The following is an 8,283-nucleotide window of genomic DNA, read 5'->3' as shown; positions in this document are numbered from 1 at the left end:
GGAAGAAGTCCAGTTCGAGGGATAGTGGACATCCTGACCTCTGTTTTTTCATCCCTGTGGTCTTGTCTCTGGAGTAAATTCCTGGAGTATTCCTGGTGGGTTCTCATATGTAATACAGATCAGAGAACCCAATTGAAGAAGCAAAACACAGATTGTTTGACATGAGGATGTCTCAGGAGCTTTTATTTTGATCCTTACAGGCCACCTGGTGCTGGTGTGGGAAGATAGACAAAGATCTGAGATGAGGAAAAACACAGATCAAAAAAGAAACCCAAGGTAAGGAGCAAAAGGTGGGGGGTGCAGGGTTGGGGCGGGAGATGATGTAACCTCCCCAGCTGCCGGCTGCCCTTCCCCAGCACTCGCAGACGTGTCCTGAGCCAGCCTCCCACACCCGGCTGAATTCGCCTGCCCTCTGCCTTCTTTCCTCCCTGTCCCAGCCTGTAATTACTGACACCAGGTGCACGGCTTGCACTCATCTCCTCTGACTTCATCATTCACGGAGCTGTGAGGGGTAATTTCCCAACCTGCATGGAAGCTTCTTTTTACAGGCAGGATACGCTGGGTGTAATGTTACAACCCTAAGAATCCTCACACGATAGAAAAGGAAATGGAATTTATCCAGGGAACAAAAGAGTCTGCAGTTCACTTTTCTTTAGACCTAGATAACCGTGTGGAATTGACTGCAGGGCTCTGAGGGGACAGAGGCTGTGCACACAATGGGGAAGGGGCTTGTTGCAGAAGTTTCTGGAGTCAGTGTCTGCAAGTGGGGCATTTGCTCGAATGCCAAATTGAGATTAGGGCTAGGAAGGAAACGGCTGTGGTTCATGCGCTCAGCAGATTGCCAGTGGGGACCACAGTGTGGTTAGGTGCTTGGACATGAAAGCAGACTTCTGGTTCAAACCCTGGCTTACCCAGTTGGTAGTGGTGCACCTGCACAGGCCAGGCTCCCTCTCTAAGCCTCAGTTTTTCATCTGTCCGATAGGATGATTATCACGCCTGCATCATGGTGTTATTTTGGGGATGTAAATGAGTTGCGGCGTTGAAAGCACTTAGCGTGTTACCTGGCACAGGCACGCACACAGTGAGTGTCAACCTTGAGGTGATGCTTGCTGGATTGGCTTTCCTTGGCCCTGTGCGAAATGGTTGTGGGAGAGAGTAGCCAGGCTCTTTGGGGCGTGTCCTTTTAAGTTTATCATGTTCCGTATTTCAAAGGAGGGAATGATGCGTCTGATACAAGTTTTAGGCGTCTCTTGCTCCGATGGGCCTCCATTTAAGTCTGTTTCCTTAGGAAGATGGACTGGAAAAGACTGCTCCCTCCTTTCACGTCTTCACCTGGTCACAGGGCTGGGATAAGGAGGTAAAAACCCCTGGCAGTTTCTCTAGTCTCTTCGGGACCAATGGGTTTTCCAAAGAGCTAATTCTGGAGGATTTAACAATCCTACTTTGTTTTGTTTTTTTTTAATTGAAGTATAGTTGATAGTATTAGCTTCAGGTGTTCAGCATGGTGATTCAGTACTTTTATAGTTTACATACCATTAAAAGTTATTACAAGATAATGGCTATAATTCCCTGTGCTATACAATACTTCCTTGTTGCTTATCTATTTTATACATAGTAGTTTGTATCTGTTCATCCCAGGCCCCTAATTTGCCCCTCTTCCTTCCCTCTCCCCTTTTGTAACAAGTTTTTTCTGTATCTGAGTCTTAATACTCCGATTTCGTAAACAAGGTTTCCTCGAGACCTCTCCCCACCTGCCCTTCTGTGGCCTACGTTGCCTTGGAGGTGGGAATGCCAGTTCCCTGGCCATGTTCTTTTCTCTGAGAGATTTAGGAAGAATCTAGCTGGTCAAGGGTTTAGGAATAAAGTGGTGATGTGGGGCCTCTGGGAAGGAGAGGATGTGAGGGAGATGAGACATCTTCCCCCGCATGAAACTCAATGATCAGCCATAACCTGTCTTCCCTAACGAGCCTGTGAGACTTCACCTTAACCCCTGGCAACAGATGAAAGCACTGCCTACCCTCTGCTTAAAGATAATCATGGTTCACAAATTACAAATTAGGCTAAATTTAGTCATGGGGTTACAACCCATTCACAGCCCTTGAAAAGCCACCCTGGCCAGTGGGGACAGTCGCTAAGGATGGCCTTTGGCCCCTCTACTTTGCTCCTAGTTGCATCAGAGTGAGACCACAGTGCTGGCTTTTGTGCTCCCAAAGGCTGAGAGCCTGCTGGAATACATTTCAAAGTAATATTTCTAAAGTCATACCATTTGAATTTAAGGCCCAAATGGACTTTACAAAGCAATGTCTGCTTGAAAATGCTGCATAAACTATTCCTTGCTATCCATTTAACTCGATTCACCCTGACCTCTGAAGCATGTCTGAGGCCAAGGGCTCACCCCACTGCAAAGCAGTGGGTGGGAGCCCCGATGTGCACCTTCCTCCTGCCATGGGGACCATCAGCTGGCTCTGGTAGGGCTGGGAACACCCAGGGAAACAGCCACCTGCTGTTCAGGAGAAACCTCTGGCCAACCACTGTCATTTATGGCTTTGAAGAAGTTGAAGGTGCCACAAAGAACACAGCTCTAGAAGTTGATCTGAATCCACAAGTTCCAAGACAGACATCTGAGCTGAGCCCATTAAAGGGTGGTGTCAGCTAACCTGCTGACAAGCAGGGTGGGTGACTAGGGGACTGGAAAGCTGATTGCACTCAAAGCTTCCTCCAGTTCCAGGTGAGCACCTCCCCCAGCCCAGCCCCATTGTTCACCTGGGCTCAGGGCAGCCCCCGGGGGGAATAGTTAGCAGCTGTTGAATGACAATGGCAGCCCCTGTGGACAGTGCCTCTGCTGTGTTCTCCCTTTGCAAAAGCAGCTGCCCCTGCCCCTTAGACTGGCTGTGCCTGCTCCCCAACCTTTCTTGGTCCAGCAGAACTGGGTGGGACACAAGAAACATGCCTGGAAGCTCCAGGATGGGGCTCTGTCTCCTGTCTCCATGGTAACAACTATCACTTACTGAGTTCTCAGTGAGGGAGCAGGCCCTGAGTTAAGCAATTGGCTAGCATGCTTGACTCTGGGCAAACTTAGATTCAGCATCAGCTGGACGCTGCCATTCTTCCATTCCCCCATTTATTCACTGGCTTGTCTCATAACCATGGTACAGCATCTGTCACTGTTCCTGAATGTCAGGAATTAAATCTTTTCCTCAGCTTTATCCCCTACACAGATGAGTTCAGGGCCTTGCATGTACTGTTGAAAAAGTGAAGTAAAATCCTCCACTTATATTCTGGGTGTAATCAACTGAGTCCCCATCACACTTACAGGTGAGCTTGCCTTACCCCACATGACCTTCCCACGCTAGGTCAGAGATTGACATCAGAGTCTAAGGCACTGTTTCACAGGCTGGCTGTGGCCCACAAGAAGGCCCAGAGAGGGCCCAGAGAGGGCATCCAGCCCAATAAGACTCTTGAGAAAGGATGTTGACTGGCCATCAGCTGGAAGCAGCAAAAGTTGAAAGAACAAGTTGACTCAAACGTGGTGGAATCTTGAAAATGAAGAGCAATGGCTGCCTGTGAGTAAGAGGCTGGAGCTATTCGATGCTTGAATGATGTCAAGAAGCAAAGGACTTCGGATTTCCGTCAAGATGGAGTATCAGGGACCAGATTCTTCCTTCCACGTGAAGCAGTTAAGGAAATAGGCAGGATACATGAAACAAAGGTTTTCAGGACATTGGACAATCAGGCAGCAAAGCACAGGGACCCTGAGAGAAGGGAAAACACAACCTGAGCCCCACAGATGCTCCAGCTTCCTGCCTGGGAAGAGGCCATGGTGCAGAGCCGGACGGAGCGGTGAACCCCTGCATTGAGCAGACAGAGCTGGGAGCCCAGGGAAACCTAGGCCACTAGAATTCTCAATAGAGAGTCTCCAAGAGAGCTGAAGAGGGAAAAAGCTCTAGAGATCTGCTGAGGTTCCTGCGAGTCTTCAGCTGAGTTCCAATCTGCAGCACGTGACTATGAGGAAACTGTAAGGCCAGGAAGAGAACCACCCAGCACTAAATAATGGTATAAATATTCAGTAGCAAACTTTATGTGACTTCAGTTTGGGGAATTTGAAAAGTATCATCCTCTATTTGGTGCATAAAGGTGACCAGCTAAAGATAAAAGCTCCTTTTTGCACTGGCTACTTACTAGGAAGCCCCAAACCAAGCAAAGTCCATATGACACGCATTCTGTATACTAATTAGCCTTACTCCTGGCTTAATCTTACTTTTGCTCTTCTTGCTTCCTCTCTTAGTCAGTTTGGGCTGCTGTAACAAAGTACCATAGACCAAGTGGCTTTTAAACAACGGAAATGTATTGCTCACAGTTCTGGAGGCTGGAAGTCTAAAATCCAGGTGCCAGCATAGTTAGGTTCTGGTGAGAGTCCTCTTCTGGGTTGCAGACTGCCAACTTCTTATATTTTCACATCATGAAAAGAAAGCTAGCCAGCCGTCTGGCCTCATCTCATAAGGGCATTAATCCCATTCATGTGGGCTCCACCCTCATCACCTAATTACCTCTCAAAGGTCCCACCTCCACATAACATCAGATTGGACATTAGGGTTTCAGCACATGAATTTTTGTATATAAACATTTAGCCCATTGTATTTCCTTTAATCCCTGTTCTGTCTCTTAAAATCATTAGTTTGTATATTTTTGAAAAAACCTTTAAAAATAAAGTATAAACAGAGTCAAATCAGGACTCATGTTTTGAGAAGAAAAATTCTAGTTTCAGCTTTTGGAAAAGTCAAGGAGACAAAGATTAGTAATGAAAGTATGTCTAAAACTTTCAGGATTGATGGAAAATAATAGATATCTACAAGATGGAAGAGAGGGAATAAAAGACTTAAAAGGAGGGGAAGATTGGTATAATGTTCTTTTAGAGAGAAATGTTTCTGATAGCACATTATCACTGTCCACTCTACTACTCTTCAGGGCACTTTGTTCAGACTCAAGGTCAAAAACAGGGTGAGATGAAGGAGACAGGAAAGTTTGGGGATGGATGAAGCTCAGAGATGGAGTACGAGTCAGGATGGGATGGCAGTCAGTCAAAGGCAAGTCTGAGGATAGGAGTGGGGACTAACAGTGAGTTGAAGCTCAGGAGAGGGGAAGTTAGGGATGGGGTGAGAATATGTTGGGCACATGTGTTAATTTTCAAAAAGCTGAAAGTTGGAAAGAAAAGGGAAAGCCTATCCTTATAGTAGAATATAGAAAGTGAGGAGTTAGAAACCCAATTGATGCTAAAACTAGGGGGTGAGATGTTGAGAAGGAATAGACTACTTACACAGTTGCAGATAGTCTCCCCACAAATTATGCATTAATTACAAAGGGAAGAACAATGACCTCACATTCAAGAAAACCAGCAGGCATCTCCTTAACTGACTGATCAAAGATACCCTCACCAGTAATGAAGCAAATGGATAGCGTGTGCCCCCTGATGTGATGGCCTAAAGAAGACATGACCTCAGTTCTGTGGTGGTCCTGCCAAGACTACATAATCTGAAACTAGTAATAAAAGAACATTGGAAAACCCAAACTGAAGGGTATTCTCAGAATAACTAGCCTCTACTCCTTAGAAGTGGCAAAGTCATTAAAGACAAAGGTAGGCTGAGGAACTGTTCCAGAATGAGGAAACTTTTTTTTTTGGAACATAATTGGATTTATGTTATTAATTTTAGAGTATTCTTTTTTATTGAGGTATAATTGATGAACAATGTTATATAAGTTTCTGGTGTACAACCCAGTGATTCACAATTTTTAAAGGCTATATTCCATTTATAGTTATTATAAAATGTCAGCTGTATTCCCTGTGTTATACTTTACATCCTTGTACCTTATTTTATACATAGTAGTTTGTACCTCTTAACCCCTACCCCTGTATTGCCACTCCCCCTTCCCTCTCCCCACTGGTAACCACTAGTTTGTTCTCTGTATCTGTGAGTTTCTTTTTTTTTTTTTTAGCTGTAATCACTACTTTGTCATATTTTTTAGATTCCACACATAAGTGATATTGTACAGAGTATTTGTCTTTCTCTGACTAATTTCATTCATTATAATACCCTCCAAGTCCATCCATACTGTTGCAAATGGCAAAAATTTCATTCTTTTTGATGGCTGAATAGTGTTCTATTATCTATATACCACATCTTTATCCATCCTTTCTGTTGATGGACACTTAGGTTGCATCCGTATCTTAGCTATTGTAAATAATGCTGCTATGAACACTGGGGTATATGTATCTTTTCAAATTAACCTTTTTTGGGTTTTATAAATACCCAGGAGTGGAATTGCTGGGCCATATAGTAGCTCTATTTTTAGTTTTTTGAGGGATATTCATACTGTTTTTCTTAGGAACTGTACCACATTACATTCCCAACAGTGCATGAGGGTTCCCTTTTCTCCACACCCGTTTCAGCATTTATTGTTTGTAGACTTTGGATGATAGCTATTCTGACTGGTGTGAGATAATACCTCAGTGTGGTTTTGATTTGCAATTCCCTAATAGTTAGTGATGTTGAGTATCTTTTCATGTGCCTGTTGGCCATTTCTATGTCTTCTTTGGAAAAATATCTATTTATTTAGGTCTTCTTCCCATTTTCTGATTGGGTTGTTTGTTTTTTTTAATAGCGACTTGTATGAACTGTTTGCATATTTTGGATATTAACCCCTTGTCAGTTGAATTGTTTTCAAATACTTTCTCCCATTCCGTAAGTTTTCCTTTCATTTTGTTGATGATTTCCTTTGCTGTGCAAAGACTTTTAAGTTTGAGTAGGTCCCATTTGTTTATTTCTACTTCCATTTCCTTTGCCTTGGGAGATTTAAGAAAATATTTCTATGATTTATGTCAAAAATGTTCTGCCTATGTTCTCTTCCAGGAGTTTTATGGTGACAAGATCTATATTTAGATCTCTAAACCATATTTTTATTTTGTATATGGTGTTAGAGAATGTTCTAATTTCATTTATTTGCCTGTCTGTAGCTGTCCAGCTTTCCCAAAAACTCTTGAAGAGATTATCTTTTCTCCATTATATGTTCTTGCCTCATTAGTCATATTTAATTGACTGTACTTTTGTGGGTTTATTTCTGTGCTGTCTGTTCTGTTCCATTAATGTATAGGTTTGTTTTTGTGCCAGTACCATGCTGCTTTGATTACCATAGTTTCTAGTATAGTCTGAAATCTGGATGAGTTTTACTTCCAGCTTTGTTCTTTTCCCTTAGGATTGATTTGACAATTCTGGGCCTTTTGTGGTTCCATATAAATTTTAGGATTATTCTAGTTCTTTGAAAAATGTCATGGGTATTTTGATAAGAATTGAATTAAATCTATAGTAGCCTTGGGTAGTATGGCCATTTTAACAATATTAATTCTTCCAACCCAAGAACATGATATATCTTTCCATCTGTTTGTGTCATCTTCAGTGCCTTTCACCAGTGTCTTACAGTTTTCTGAGTACATGTCTTTTACCTCCTTAGGTAGGTTTATTCCTAGGTATTTTATTCTTTTTGATGTGATGGTAAATGTGATTGTTTCCAAAATTCCTCTTTCTGATAGTTCATTGTAAGTGTATAGAAATGTAACAGGTTTCTGTATAATAATTTTGTAGCCTGCAACATTGCCAAATTCATTGATGAGCTCCAGTAGTCTTCTGGTGGCATCTTTAGGTTTTTCTATGTAGAGTATCATGTCATCTGCAAACAGTGACAGTTTAACTTCTTCCTTTCCAATTTGGATTCCTTTTATTTCTTTTTCTTGTCTGATTGCTCAGACTTACAGTACTATGTTGAATAAGAGTGACGAGAGTTTGATGCTAGCTATGGGTTTGTCATATATGGCCTTTATTATATTGAGGTATGTTCATTCTATACCTATTTTCTGGAGAGTTTTTTTTTTTAATCATAAATGGATTTTGAATTTGGTCAAAAGTTCTTCCTGCATCTATTGAGATGATTATATGGTTTCTATTCTATTTGTTAATGCAGTGTATCACATTGATTGATTTGATATTGAAAAACTCTTGCACCCCTGAGATAAATCCCACTTGATCATGGTGTATGATCCCTTAAATATATTGTTGGATTTGGTTTGCTAATATTGAGGATTTCTGCATTTATGTTCATCAGTGATATTGGCCTGTAAATTTATTTTATTTTTTTCCTAGTCTTTGTCTGCTTTGGGTATCAGGGGGACACTGGCCTCAAAGAATGAGTTTGGAAGGGTTTCTTCCTCTGCAAATTTTTAAAATAGTTTTTAGA

Source organism: Camelus dromedarius, chromosome 5 (assembly GCF_036321535.1).
Source record: "Camelus dromedarius isolate mCamDro1 chromosome 5, mCamDro1.pat, whole genome shotgun sequence".
Taxonomy (NCBI): Eukaryota; Metazoa; Chordata; class Mammalia; order Artiodactyla; family Camelidae; genus Camelus; species Camelus dromedarius.
This window is presented reverse-complemented; position numbering follows the sequence as displayed.